The sequence below is a fragment of the Dermacentor albipictus genome, chromosome 8 (genome assembly GCF_038994185.2).
Source record: "Dermacentor albipictus isolate Rhodes 1998 colony chromosome 8, USDA_Dalb.pri_finalv2, whole genome shotgun sequence".
Classification (NCBI taxonomy): Eukaryota; Metazoa; Arthropoda; class Arachnida; order Ixodida; family Ixodidae; genus Dermacentor; species Dermacentor albipictus.
The window spans coordinates 120,253,340-120,269,407 of record NC_091828.1 but is presented as its reverse complement, the minus strand read 5'-3'; the positions used below and the strand labels follow the sequence as shown (position 1 = coordinate 120,269,407).

General features: G+C 44.8%; 1 long non-coding RNA gene across 1 annotated transcript in view; it reads right to left on the bottom strand.

Annotated features, from left to right (window-relative positions):
* Positions 1–16,068, bottom strand: part of LOC139049109 (uncharacterized) — a 335,411-nt gene that overhangs the window by 25,276 nt on the left and 294,067 nt on the right. The window contains exon 4 of the long non-coding RNA XR_011508120.1: positions 12,851–12,974. This is a non-coding gene — a long non-coding RNA (uncharacterized lncRNA). The remainder of the gene's footprint in view (positions 1–12,850; positions 12,975–16,068) is intronic.

The following is a 16,068-nucleotide window of genomic DNA, read 5'->3' as shown; positions in this document are numbered from 1 at the left end:
ACGACCGTTGCGACACAGCCAATGATCGATAAGCTTTCGTCTTTCAACAACCGGTGACGACACTTCCGTCCTTCCGTCTGCAGACAGCTCCGGGCGCGGGAAGTGCCATTCCGCCATTCCGTGCGCACGATTGGCTGTGTCGTGAAAATTTTTGCAGTGCGCCTTGCGAGACTGTTTTCAGTTCATCTGGTTTATCCTCCGAGGAAATCGATGGCCGCAGATGCGTGCTCCGAACTTCGATGAGTGGTCTCACTAGGTTTTCAAGGAAGCGGAGCTGCTGGGGCGACATGCGCATGATGTTATAAAACATCGCAGCGTCACCAACTCGGAGCTTGGCGATAAGGTTGTGAAAATCGCCGTCCACGGCCCTGTCGAGAAATACTTGCCGCACCCAAACCCTTCTGCGTCGCCTTCGTCGTCTTTGGGCGATTGAATACATGACTATAAGTTTGTTTTGAGCGTGAATTTCTTCGATCTCGGCCAGCGCTCGCATGTTGGCAGGAGCCATATTGGACCGCTGGTGACGTCGATTCTGCAGCTCCAAATTTGATTGGCCTGTTGTAAAAGCCGTAATTTAAGCAGCAGTAAATGTGAACAAAGGTGCCGGCTTAACTGCCGTAACGTTTTTTACAGCCGTTACGTTCGATACGCCAAAAGAGCTGTTACGCGCGTTACGACCGTAGTGTGAACATAGCATTACTCTGGCGCCATCTCGTAGTCATCGTCGCCGCAAAGCCCGTCGTGCGGCGCACTACGCTTTAAAAAAAAAATTAAATTATGGGGTTTTACGTGCCAAAACCACTTTCTGATTATGAGGCACGCCGTAGTGGGGGACTCCGGAAATTTCGACCACCTGGGGTTCTTTACCGTGCACCTAAATCTAAGTACACGGGTGTTTTCGCATTTCGCCCCCACCGAAATGCGGCCGCCGTGGCCGGGATTCGATCCCGCGACCTCGTGCTCAGCAGCCTAACACCATAGCCACTGAGCAACCACGGCGGGTGCACTACGCTTTTCTTCTCACGCTTTTGCCATACACACTCCTCCTTCGCTTTCCTCCTCATGGTTTCGCTGCACCCTCCTCCTCCACCTTCCTCCTCGTGCTCATTTCGCTATCGCCGTCTTTGATCCGCGCTCCGCATTCGTTCTTTCATCCTTTTGCTGTGCTCGTTCGCTCGGTTACGAGCACGCCGAGGGACGACGCCGACGTTCGCCGCAGGAACGGGCGCCTAAGAGCTGGGCTCTAAAAAGAGAAACAGCAAATAGTTTTTTTTTTTTACTTCGAGCCTCCATCTCCCTGTAAGCTTCTCTCCTGTTTGGATAACCAGCACTGGGTGCAGTTAAAGGTTTGCAGAGCCCCGGGTTGGTGACAATGGCAAGTTTTCTTCACACTGATACTTTAATTTGCAATTTCTTGCAATATAATAAACTGAAGTCATCCTAGGCGCCATATTGGTGGACCATCACGGTGAGAAGCTGCGTCCGTTGGAAGTCCGCGCGGCTCCAACACAACAGGTAGGCCGGGGGCCACTCCCAAGCTTTGCTTGCTCCATGGAAGCAGGTTACCCGCGGCAGTAAATATAATAAACTGACATCATCCCAGGCGCCATATTGGCGGACCATCACGGTGAGAAGCTGCCTTCCTTCTGCGACGTCACGTGCAAGCTCTCTCAAAGGAAAAAAAAAAGAAGGTAGTAGACTACAAGTTTCCATTTTCTTCCAGTTCACCTAACTGGCGCTTCTAAAATGTACTACACGGAAACGCACCCCGAGCACCAATTCATTTCATTATGCACAGCTAGACCTCACTTTGAATGCGCATTAGCACCTACGAGCAAGACGGGGACGAGGTTGCGGTATAGTGAGTAGGCTAGGTGAACACGGTCGTTTTCTTTTAATCCATCGCTACGTGGCGTCACTTCCCCGAGCGCCAGGAGCCTTTTGTTATCCCCGAGAGGACGTAAGTGCGCCGGCCGGCCGACCCAACCGCGGGAGTTCGACGACAGGCTCGATGACCCTCTGCCGTGAATCGGCACATTCGGCCCGGATCCTTCAGAGCTCATCAGAGTGGGAGAGCAGAGGAAGAGCGCGCGCCGTTAATCATAGACAAGCGCCGCACGTTCCCAGTGTATTTCTCCTTCATTTTCGTATTACTTGGACAGTTACTGCTTTCTTTCCCTCGTTCTTTCTGTGTTTTCCTTTTTTCTTTCTTTTTGACCGCGAGAACGTGGCTCTTCCTTCGCCCTACTCGTGGCCCGTGTCCGCGGCGTCGAGCGCAGCAGGCACTTGCAAGGCATGTCTTGTTTCGGTGAGACATAATTAAGCCGGCGCCAGTAATTAAGGAGCGAAGTCGGTGCGGGGCCGCCCTTTTCGCGAACGCGCGATGGTGGCGTCCATACGTGCCGCGGTTCGGGTGCAGCGAACCGGACGGCACCGAGGCCGGCTATGGCGGCGTGCGTGGCGAGAGGAGGAGGAGGGGCTCTTGGCGCGTTCCCTTCTCTCTTTCTGTTCGTGTGTGTGTGTGTGAAATACACATTGTCTTCGTGTATAGTCAGCGCTGGTCTGTGTCTTTTTTTCGCATAGTGTCCAGCTCTTTCTTCCCTTCTGTTTGTATATATGCAGTCGAACGCCTTTGTAACAAAATCTATCTATCTATCTATCTATCTATCTATCTATCTATCTATCTATCTATCTATCTATCTATCTATCTATCTATCTATCTATCTATCTATCTATCTATCTATCTATGACTCATTTGCGCACATGCCAGATCTTTAGGCACCTGTCCTCCTCAACTTTCTAAGCCATAAATCATTAACATAGTAACGCGTATAGTCTTGCACGTGTTGCATCGCGCTCCCGTATTAACGCGAAAGCGTTAAGGGCCCCGTGTCACAGAAAACCCGGCGTCGGTCTTCTACCGCTCTTCTACCACCAAAGTTGCTCATACCTTGTCTTTCATTCTTTACAAAATTATTCCTCGGAATTTTGAGAACGGCAGCCCGCAAACAAATGTAATGAAAGAAAAACACCGACAGCACATATCTTTTGTGTTAGCTATTTTTCAGACTAAAATATTAAAAGTGCGATACAATAACAGGAGATGGACCCACGCAAGAGGCCGCGTTTCTAACAGAGACCTCACCTTCGTGAAGCGTTCGCCGCCAGCATTTCCCGGTAAGCGCTACGGTTACATAAGCCGCAGTTACCGGGAAGCATGAAAAGCAGTCAGGGGTCTTTGAATGCTGTCGCGTTTTACTCTGAAAGTCGAAGCTTGAGAGCCCTCCACATTTTTAAAAGGAAGCTTTAGCTCGCGGCCGAATCCGATTTTCACATTCAAATACGCATAAAAACGCGGAGCTGCCATCAATAAACAACCACAGTTGATTTCAATGAAATTGGCTGCCTTTAAAAAAATCTGGTGCACGCAAGGTAACCTTTTAAGGGGCACTAAAGAGAAAAAATAATTTCTTCTGCATCAGTAAATTACCTCTCTGGGACACCAAAAACACCACTCTTAGCACGGTAAGATTCTTAGTAAACCAGCAAAAGTGGAAGAAAGAAAGACGGGTGGCGACGCCTCCATGATGTTCCCGCACATGGTCGCTGTGACGTCACGGATTTTGAAGGCATCTTGTGGGGCCTAGTTAATTTTTAAGTTAAGTTTTTAAGTTTAAGTTAAGTTAGGCCTAGATAAATATTTTTCACATGACCTCCCTTCTCTTCTCAAATCCAACCCTAAAAAGTTCTGGCAAATTATTTCTCCGAACCGCGACAGTAATCACATTTTTTTACATGATAGCAACCATGTGCCCCTTCCAGACAATGAGTGCCCTTCATGCTTCAACACATATTTTTCATCTATATTTAGTACTGAAGATCACTCCACCCTACCTGACGTTCCCGATTTAGACTATCAGTACATGACACCCATCGACATTACTATCGACGGCATTGTATCTCTTATAAACAACCTTAAGTTATCTAATTCTTGTGAGATTAATTCCAAAATACTAAAGAACACTGTTATGACTTCTAGCAAAATACTATATCACATTTTCAAACAGTCACTAACTTCAGGAGCGCTCCCGTCAGATTGGAAGACTGCCAAAGTTGTTCCCATATTCAAAAACGGTGACAGATACTCACCAGATAACTACCGGCCAATTTCGCTCACATCTATTTGTTGTAAAATGCTCGAACATATAATAGCTTCTCATATATACAACCATCTGGAATCAAACAACTTTTTTTTCACTAATCAGCACGGGTTCAGGAGGGGTTTGTCATGCGAGACACAGCTTTTAGAATTCACGACTGACCTGCATTTACACATGGACCATAATGTACAGATTGATAGCATATTCCTTGACTTTTCCAAGGCGTTTGATCGCGTAGCCGATTGCCGCCTAATTTCAAAGTTAAATGCACTAAGATTGGATTCACTGACACTAACTTGGCTCCGGAACTTTCTTTCTAATCGCCGACAATTTACTATCGTTAACAACCTTTCTTCGCCCCTTTCCTATGTCACTTCCGGCGTGCCACAAGGTAGCGTTCTTGGGCCGCTACTATTCCTAATATACATTAACGATCTTCCTAATAACTTAACATCCCGAGTGCGAATATTCGCAGATGACTGCATTATTTACCGCCCTATAACCAGCCCCGATGACCACCTCATTCTTCAAAACGACCTTCATCGCATATTCGATTGGTGTAACACTTGGTTAATGAATCTTAATTCGTCTAAATGCAAAGTAATGTCTTTCACCCGTAAACACTCAATCTCATCCTTCCAATATAACGTAAATAATAACCCAATTTCTGTAGCTACTTCCTACAAATACTTAGGCATTAATCTCGCACCAAACCTTTCCTGGGCCCATCACATTACTACTATATGTGCTAATGCTTCAAAATCACTGGGGTACTTACGCCGAAATCTACGTAATTCGCCCTCTAACATCCGTAAGCTAGCGTATCAGACGTTTGTTCGCCCCCAGCTCGAATTTGCCTCCCCAATCTGGTCACCCCATCATAACAACCTAATCAGCTTATTAGAATCAATTCAAAATAGGGCCGCCAGGTTTATCTCGCGTAACTACACTTACAATTCAAGCATCTCACAAATAAAACTTGATATTTCACTTCAACCACTAAGTACTCGACGCGATTTTGCACTCATATCATTATTTCACAAGTACGTTCATGCGGATAGGAAATCTTTACGGCTTAAAGTCGCACCTTTCACATCTCACAGATTACATAATCACCTCAGCTTCACACGCATCTACGGGAACACGCATGCATTCAACTGGTCGTCGCTTCCTCGTGCCATTCGATTGTGGAACGCTCTTCCTGATTTCATCGTCTCCGAACCTAATCCCGATAAATTTCCCCAGCTCATCATTTCATATTCCACCGCGCAACTTCAATAAAGTGCACGATGCTTTTTTCCTTTTTTATTCCAGTTATGTTCTCTCTTGTTTATGAGCTCATTTCGCTTATTATTCTTGTATTTCTTTAGTATTGTTATTATTTGTACATGAGTGGCAACATTATTTTTCATTGTTTATTAAAGAAACTGTATCGTTTGTTTTTTTTCTAATATGTACACTCCAGACCTTGTTATGTTGTACAATGATTTTAATACTTGTATAAGATAGGCATATATTTTTTCACTGTCAATTAATAATGTATGTCTATTATGCTTTTATATGTTCTATATACTCTGTTAATCTTATTGTAACGCCCCCCTTACCCAATGCCTCATACGAGGCCTGTAAGGACATTGTTAAATAAATAAAATAAATAAATTATATGCCGGTACAGATTGACTACACTTTGTTTTAAAGGAAGGAAATATTAACCATGGCAAGTTTCGGGAACCTTTGTTCAGCCAACGCGGCCTAAATGCGCAAACATACTTTGGAATCCCTGACGTCACACTGACGTACCCACGTGGGGATTTCGGCGCGAAATTCAAATACTGATACTTCGACCTTCATTTTTCTTATCTAATAATCAAACTATTATATTGAAATGACTGCCTGCAGTGTTCTCAAACAATGTTTTATTAGTCTAAACTGATTTGTTGTTTCGCTTTAGTGTCCCTTTAACATTGGCTCATCACTCTCGTGTTATACTAAACGTCGAAGAAATTAAACGCGCGCGCCGTCAACATCACCGCTAATTATCATCAATGAATGCGAACAGCACCGAAACCTTCGCTTATGTCGATTCCCACTGAGCGTGGAATCCGTATAAATTTTTCAATATGCGCGTTTTACAAAATTGTTTTATCGTTTTTGATTGTGAGTTACAGAGTTGTTAACTTATACTTGAGTTCATTTTTTGAAATGTAACCATATTCATGAATAATTTTAAAGAAAGGTGATGGCCTAAATGAAAAATATGCATCCTACAGTTGGTAGATGCTAACTTTCATTTTTTTTGTATGCAACAAACATTTTTCGGTGCACCGGACGATGTCCAGAACTATATCTTCATCGCATGTATATAAATAGGGGCCCCTGAGTTGAAGCTGCCGCCTAAAGATACGTAAACAGCGGGAACCAATTAGCTTACACTGATGAAGTGTTCGCTAAAAACTAAGATTCCTTCAAGCTCGCTGCGATAGGCTGACTAATGAAAGACAAGATAAAGGTCAGAGTTCAATCTCCTGAACTTCGCGCCGAAATTCCAGCACCGGTACGTCAGTGCGACGTCTTGGACAAATTGGAAGCTATCTTTCCCTATTTCGGCCTTTCGTGGCTGGGTTTACTATTTTACAACACGATGCATAGACTACCTTTGCCGATGGAAGCTTGTCTAGCCCCTAGCAGAGGCCGTCCAAATCTATGATATCGCAGCGGCCGGATACTGGAGCTTCAAGGAGGCATCGCCATCCGTGTTTCGTTTTTTTTTTTATGCGGTTTCTGACTTACCAAGCTTCCTCCCGCAAAAAGACGAACATTTTTTGATATAGTGGACAGGTAGTTCATTATCCAACCTCGAATTAATTTTTTCCCACAGTTTTCCTTCAGCTATCCCGAAATATCCTGAATTAAGATTAAAGAAAACTGCCTTCAAGTCGTTTGTTCAACAGGATTAATGATAACCGCCCAAGGGTTTTGAGCTGTCCTATTTGGTTTGCGTTCTTTAAGGCGAAAAAAAAAACGCATTGTCCTGTCAGTTTCAGCCGTCCAGTCGTGCGCGTTGTTTCGCTTAATGAAGGATAACTCTCCATGTCACAACCCACTCGCTCCCCGACGCCTATGCCCACTGGCCGTGCACTTTTGACGGTCTACCGTCAAAGTGCGAGAGAGAGAGAGAGAGAGAGAGAAAGAAAGAAAGCAGGAAAGGCAGGGAGGTTAACCAGACGCACGTCCCATTTACTACCCTGCTCTGGGGGAAGGGGTATGGTGATGAAGAGAGAGGGGAGATAGAGAGAGCACAGTTTCGCGCACATTTGAAGGTTCGCACCGAGTCTACACACGGTTGCCAAGACTTGTCGACTTGAGATATTTCAACGGCGCTTTCGTGGCTTTCTGTGCCATCAGCGTGAAGGCTTCCGGACAGCACTGAACTAGCTGGACTCTAGACTATCTTCGGTAATGAAGATCCTTGGACCATCTTGTTCGGGAGTGTTCTCGTAGGTATATAAGCTTTGAGATGGAGTTTGAAAGCCTCCTTTTCAAATTTTTCGATGAATTTACTGCGGCCTCTCGGCAGATCCTCCGTAGGAAGTGTGACCAAAAGGAACGAGCGCATATGCGCTCCGTTAAGGATTGCTACAAATGCGAAGGCGATGTCGGCGCCAAATTGTATACACCGCTTGCCTTCAAGACCGTGGGAAGCAACCCGCGGTGGCTGGAGTGGGTAGTGGCAGTTTGGCGCGTCAAGTAAGTGTTGCTCTTGGCAATTTTAAAGGTCAAAAAAAAAAAAAACAGGAAGCAGCACGCTGCATCCGCAAAAACGCACAATAAAGCGACAACTGCACAAAAACGCGTGAACTGATTCCCGCTGTTGTAAATTGGTTTAGATAGTTGTCTAGCTCGTCTCGCTCCAAAACAAAAGCGCAGTGGTTGTTACATGTGAAATGTAGCTTCGTAAGCGGCCCTTGCTGGAGCTGTGTACGCGCTGTGCTTTTTGTTGTGCACTGATAAGCCAACGTATAGCTTTTTTCAGCGCCAAGATCAAGACGCGACTGCTGGAACCGGGCTTATTCGTGCCGATGTTTTTCTCGCGCTCCGAACAACAGAACCATAAGGCTGAAGTGCGCCGCGACACACGTGGGGTATTCGCAAATTAACAATGCTCTCGCGTATGCTAGCGCACATTTGTTCAGTCTTCGCGTTGTTTAGTCTTAGCTGATTTCTCTCTATTATGTTTCACCGGTAATGATTCCTCACACTCGAGCCCGAACGACAATACCAGAATATGCTCTAGGCACTTTGTCAACGGAGAAAAAAAGCACCATCGAGACTCATCCGGGTTACCTACCAACAATTATGAGGTGCAAGGCGCGCTACAAGTAATGAAGCTACAAATGACAGCTGAAAAACGTTTACGGCCGTATTTGCCACCTACGTGTAATAAAATAATGATTTGCTAGGCTACTTTCAGTTCAACGTCGTAAGCATGCTTGCTTTGTTGTGACGAACGCTTTGCGACCCGCCGTGGTTGCTTAGTGGCTATGGTGTTAGGCTGCTAAGCACGAGGTCAAGGGATCAAATCCCGGCTACGGCGGCCGCAATTCGATGGGTGCGAAATGCGAAACCACCCTTATACTTAGATTTAGGTGCACGTTAAAGAACCGCATGTGGTCCAAATTACCCCGGAGTCCCCCACTGTGGCGTGCTTCATAATCAGATCGTGGTTTTGGCACGTAAAATTCCATTAATTAATTAATTTAATTCAAGCACTTCGCTGTGACGTTCGTGCTGTGTACTTCTCTGACACGATATACATGGTCATTTCTCAAGCGTCGGTGGCCCAAAATGCTCCTTGATGTCTTCGATTGCCTTAAAACGACAATTTAGAAGGACCTAGACGTTTCAAACGAACGCCGCAAAGGCATGCCTCTGTAGCAGTGGCCGCGTTTGTGTTTTGCGGAACTGACACGGTGGCGCTGATGGCCGAGCCTATCACTGCGTCCCCTGACCATTGAAGGGCAGCCTACATCACGTTATAAATGCAACAGCTCGCAATGATTATGTATGTGCACAAAGAAACCTGACGTTCAGGGCCCCATTTGGGTAACCGGCCTGCATTCGAACGTGCGGTAGTACATTTATCTGGGCCAATTACTCACAGCGGATCTTCATAACGAGCAAGGAAATTTACAGAAAAAGAAAAGCGCTGGCGCGCACATACGGCAGGCATTACCAAATCATGACCGGTAGCTACCACTATTCTCGAAAAGTGCGCAATGATTGCATCATACCGGTAGTACTACATGGGGCACAAGCTTAGAGGGGAACAAATAAGCTTCGAACAAGTCGAGGGCCGCGCAAAGAGCTATAGAACAAACGGTAGGCGTAACCTTGACAGACAGGAACACAGCGATGTGGACTAGTGAGCAAATGTGGGTAGCCGGTATTATAGTTGACATTCAGAGGAAAGAATTCTGGCACAACACATCTCACGACGAATGTTGACGTTAATGCGATTAGCACTAAAACCACGTAGCGACAGACCGTACTGCCACCATTCGAAAAGCATCATGTATCAGGCGTGTACTGCAGCCTAGCTCCTCTCTCTCGCGCTGCCTCTGGACACGCTGCGCCATCTATCGGTGTCGTTGCGAAGCCCCTGCGTGGCCTCCGAGATTCGTAGCACGCCGGTGCGTAAAGAAACGCTAGAAAAGCGTGTGCTGCAGGCTGGTTCCTCCCTCCCGCTTGATGATGATGAATTATTGCCAGTTCCTTTGAAACAATGCGGTGACACATAGTCGCCGGGCCTCTTTGAGTTAATCAGGTATGTTATACACGCTTTTCATTTTAGCATTCTTTGTATTCATCTGCGTACCTTTTTTTAAAATTCTCGACACGCTGCGCCATCTAGCGGTACCACCGCGAAGCTCGTGCGTGACTTCCGAGATGCGTCGCGCACCAGTGCGCGCAGAGCCAGTAAGCGCGGCATATACAGCGCGTTTCACGTAACTTGAGCCAAACTTTAAAAATGTGCGATATGCCACGTAGCTGGAACCAACCGAGGTGATGTCGCTTGCCGTCGCTTGGAGATACCGAGATTAGTTTTATGCATTCTGCCTAAATGCATAATTAGAGTTAATTAATTATTCATATTCTCAATTATTATATTTAGATTTAAAGTGTAAACGAGAAAATTTTAGAACATGAAAAACTCCCGACAAAGCTTCTGTCACTACTAGGTGCTACATATAAAAGTTTTTTCCGAGCGTGAAAGTAGCCCGCGAACACACGCAAAGTACGTCGAGCGGCCAGTCGCGCGGCAATTTTGCGCGTATTCGCGACCTTCTACGTGGTAATCGCACACGTCATTTTTACTTTTTTTATCATGCAGTCGAATGTAGAGATAAACAAAGGAAATAATGAAAAAAGGAAGGGAGGATCGGCTTTCGTTTCTAACACACGAGTGCTCGAATTTGACGGGCGAGATTCGAATGTATATTGATGAAAAAAAAATTAAAGCAACAAGGTGCGGTTCATGAAATCGCAAATTCGGGTTTCCTCCCCTCAAGATAATTACGCCACACCGTTCGTGACTTCATCAAAGTGAAAGCTTCCGAGGTTAATACAGAGGCAGGAAAAAAAAAAATCTATTTAATGGCGCACCGGCCGAACGAAGTGCGCCGTGCTTCGGTATCGAAGTTTTAAAAAAAACCTACGTTTTACGTTTCTTTTTTTAAACGTATCTTTTCTTTCTCTCGGCCCCTTCTCGCCACTCAAGTGCCACCCTGTACCCTTTTACACCCTGGATGAGAACGTGCCTTTCTTTTGGGGGGGGGGGGGTGCAAGTGGGCGGTGCATATTGTAATGGAAAATAGAGGGCGCTACCGTCGCACCCACGTCACGCTTTGTGCGCACGGCCCAACGAAACGTCCGGGCGTCCGTCACGCATTGCGCAGAAATCGAAGAAACGCCATAGATATAGAAGGCGGTGTCCGGCCGGCATTAATTTCGCCGTTCGATATATAGAGAAAGATTTAAACGAGCTCGGGCGAGAAAGAAACGAATAAAGTAGAAGAAGAAGAAACGCGAAAGCTGTTATTATTCATTCTGTACTCAAGAGACAGCGCGGGAGATCGGAAGGAGTAGAGTTAAAAAACAACAAAGCAGGAGAGTTCGAATAAAGTGCGAAGACAGTGAGTGCGGTGCAGCTTTTCTTTCGTGTTTTCTCTCCAAAACCGAGAAACAACGGGTTTGAGAAGACGTCGCTATATATATATATATATATATATATATATATATATATATATATATATATATATATATATATATATATATATATATATATATATATATATCGCTTTTTCGTCCTTCAACCCGAAGCGAACAAGGCACAGTGAACGTACGGCCCAAATCTTTCGTTTATTATAATTTTATACTTTGAAGGAATATTTATACTGCTCTGTGTGCTATCCGACGGGTTCTTGCACGGACGCTCTTGAAAGGTAAATTAACAATGGGAGCGAGCTCAGGCGCAAATTAAGGGAGAACTCAAAATAAAGATAATAAAATACGATATATATATATATATATATATATATATATATATATATATATATATATATATATATATATATATGTATATAGGAATAGAGGTAAGACGGTGGGTCGTGTCTCGAGCGGGTCATTAATTTGGCGCAGCTTTATTTTACGTCGGTTAGCCAGTACTTGTCTTGGCTTTTTAAAATTTTTCTTAAAAATCTTGTTTGTTCACGGTTTTCTTCTCCAAAATATCGAAGACGAACACCGCAGCCGGTTAAGGAAGCCCGTCCCCTGTTCCGACCGCGCACTTGAAGATTCGATAAACGAGGTAGGACCGGGGTGAACGAAGGAGTGGAGATAGCAGGAATGAATAAATTGAAGAAGAAAAAGAAAGAAAGAAAGAGAGAAAGAAATGAAAGAGAGTTCGCGTAAGGCTTTTCTGTGGCCTCCCGACTACAGCGCTACGCGGGGTGCCTTTAATAGAGTCGACCATCCGAACGGTAAACAGGAATGCGGACACTCGAGCAAGGAGGTGAAGCTGGCTTGTCGGCGTGCCTGTATGGAGTTGCCGACGTCTTTACTCCATGTGCTGCCATGTTGTAACTTTCTCGTTTATGCCACCGTTGTGAAACGCTTTTCAGCCGCAAGCACCAACGCGTGCGTTTGTTCAGAGCTTGTTTTGCTTTGTTTAACAAATTGAAAGCGGAAGGCGAAGAAAGAAAAGAAAAAGATATCCATCAGTTCGCCAAACACTGGTACCACTTGGCATTTGATTAGGGCCTCCGCAACTACTTCACCGGCCTTCTTGAACCTTTTCTTTCCGAAAGCATCTTATATTTTTCGAAAATTTTCCGTGTGTTTAGTCTACTGCCAAGCAAACATTTTTCGGGTAATTGAATTTTATCCGAACGACGCGTTCAGCGAGAGTACGGTTCTTGCGTTGCTCGGTGCAAGGGAATATTATAGTAGAATATTGCTCCACGAACAGGATGGTGCTGTAGGAAGCACGCACGGTATCGCGCTGTAGACAAATCGGGGAATTAGTTTAGCATAGCGGTAACTGCGGTGACAGTTAACTATGTCGTTCCTGTTACAATGAGGATCGCGTTGAAACAGAGTATATATACCTTGCGTTTCTGTCGTCTGCTTACCTCCGTGTCATCTGAGTTCATTTTGCCGTCGTCTGCTTCGTGTCGCTCCTTCAAATAACTTCTCGTGTCATCTGCATTTTAGTCCTTGTCGTCTGCTGCATTGCGAGTTCTGCAAGCGCACGGCCTAAAATGTAGAAATGGGAACACCAAAAAAATTACCAGCATTCTTTTAGAACGCCGTTACCAATCTTTGTGACCTCAGATTACCAGTACTCATTCCGACAAATCACAGCACTTCATTGCATTATCTCTGGAACAGTTGCTGCGACTCATCGAAGTGGATAATTTTTTGACCAAGATGTAGAAGGAAACACAAACATTTTCTAAATGGGCAAGATATTTTTTACTAAGTGAGTTTTTATACGAAGGACAACGGTAGGCGCTAATTTTCTTGCGGTGTGTGTCGCACGCATGTTAACGTTCTACATGAACAGTATTGTGCTGAAGGAAGCGGCGCATGGTTTTGGTCGGATTAGTTAAGGAGGGGTTTACCGAAACAGTGTCTCAGCAGACGTGCTTAACTATTTACCCGCCTGATGTTGAGGATGACTTTAAACAATCTATACAAGTTCGTATCTTCGGCTTCACGTCGTGTCGTCGTCTGGACTGTGTCGTGTCGTCAGCTGCGTCGAGTGTAGTCTGGTACATTTCATGCCGTCTGTTGGTGTGTTCCAATTATCTAGCAAGCATTGGAGACAGTCTACGATGACAGCTAAGAAGGCAGCTTAGAGCCCGAGTAATAGAACTGATCTGGAAAAATTATCTGCGGCTTGACGCAACCACGCGTCTACAAGTCAAAAGTAAAAGAAAATGAAAATAAAGATATGAAATAAATAAAGTTATTAAAAGCATATATCATCGCTGCATTTAGCGTTTTTCGTGTGCGAACTTATAAAAAACGCAACATATCTTACAATGTGTGTGTGTGTGTGTGTGTGTGTGTGTGTGTGCGTGTGTGTGTGTGCGTGTGTGTGTGTGTGTGCAGCGATGATACATGCTTTTAATAACTTTATTTATTTCATATCTTTATTTCATATCTTTATTTCATATCATATCTTAATGTGTGCGTGTGTGTGTGTGTGTGGAGCAGAACGCACGGGTTCGGTAAAAAGTTGTGCTTGACAAGACGCGACGGCGTCCGCCGTCAGAGGTCACTGCGGTCGCACTAAATCGGAGCCCCCAGGAAGAGCCGAAGTCTGGCGATTTCTCATTTGGCGCGATGTCCCTCCAAATTACGGGAAGCCTGACGCAACGTGCTATAGAATCAACGTTAATCGAAGGTTGGAACTTTCATTGAAGCGCCTAAATTACACGCCACGAGAAGACTTGGACAGGTGGGCGTACTTTTATTTCATGCCCACGTGCGTCTTCTACGCTATTCCGAGCCGAACTCACAGAGACTATAACGAAGCGGGGCGGCACTCCGGAATAACGCGGTGTTGTTCGTGACAGCCGGAGAAAGTCCGCGAGCATTCCAAGCCCACGAGGTTCAAAGGCGCCGTGAAAGGCAAACGCCATTACAGAAACCGTACGCTCGTTTTTGAATAACAAAAGCCAGAACTACATAAAAGGCTTGGGTCGGTCGGTCGCTGGGACCGGGCTAAGGGGGGGGGGGGGGGGCGTCATTTCGGCTGCCAGTTTTGCTTTGCGGAGTCAACATTGCGGCCGGTTTCGGACAGCGCGTTCCATTAATCGGGCGCGCAGGCAAATGCATTTTGCATCCGACTTCTCCATCGCGGTGATGGTTTGTTGCGGGCGCTTTGTTAGAACCCGAGTGCTTCCCGGGCGGTCTTTGAACGTGTCGCAAGCTCCAGCCACCTGCTAGGAGCGGCTGTTCATCATCGCGCACGTCGGTCCGCTATCGCACTGTGTTGGTGCTCCACGGCGGGAACTCGTTCCGTGTTGTGCTTCACGGTCGTGGTCTGCGTGCGGAATATCGTGCTTTGTTTCGCAAGCCGCGTTGTCGTATTCGCGCCCAGCTATTAAAGATACAATGGTCAGGAACGCTGAACATGATAGATAGATAGATAGATAGATAGATAGATAGATAGATAGATAGATAGATAGATAGATAGATAGATAGATAGATAGATAGATAGATAGATAGATAGATAGATAGATAGACAGACAGACAGACAGACAGACAGACAGACAGACAGACAGATAGATAGATAGATAGATAGATAGATAGATAGATAGATAGATAGATAGATAGATAGATAGATAGATAGATAGACAGACAGACAGATAGATAGATAGATAGATAGATAGATAGATAGATAGATAGATAGATAGATAGATAGATAGATAGTTAGATAGATAGATAGATAGATAGATAGATAGACAGACAGACAGACAGACAGACAGACAGACAGACAGACAGACAGACAGACAGACAGATAGATAGATAGATAGATAGATAGATAGATAGATAGATAGATAGATAGATAGATAGATAGATAGATAGATAGATGAGCGACTTATTGAGTGACTGATGGATTAGTTGTTTTATTTATTTATTTTGTTGGGATTGTTTCCAAGGAATGCAGTGTGTGGCCAGCTTTTCCGCAACGTTGAATTGTGTATATGAATGAACGATGTTGAGAAGTGAATTGAATCATTCAGCTGCTATCTAACAACATACGCGGTGCTGTTTTTTGAACTGGTGGAATGTCGTTTGAAAACTCTACTCTTGCGCTTGTTTGACGAAGAAAACTTGGATTACCATCGGACCCAATTAAGGTCGAAATTCCGTGTTTTCAAGTTCCACTCTGAAACTGCAGCGTCGGTCCGTAGGTATATGACAGCACAAAGCTCTCTCTCTCTCTCTCTCTCTCTCTCTCTCTCTCTCTCTATATATATATATATATATATATATATATATATATATATATATATATATATATATATATATATATATATATATATATATATATATATATATATATATATATTTGTAGTTTTCATTTAGCGCGTTTGAGCAATAGGAAACGATCTGGAAACTTACTAGTTCATGTATTTCGTCCCTTTCTATAGTCCAGCGTGCAAGCCTTTATTGACGAGCGGTTAATTAGTTCTGAGCAAATGCTGTAAAAATACATGACGTCACAGCATGGCCTCAAACAAGGTGCCGCAGGAACTCGTTGTTGCGTCCATTTTGGACTACCGAGAGCCTGACCTCGCATGCTAAGAGTGACCTAGTTACTGCAGGAACTAAT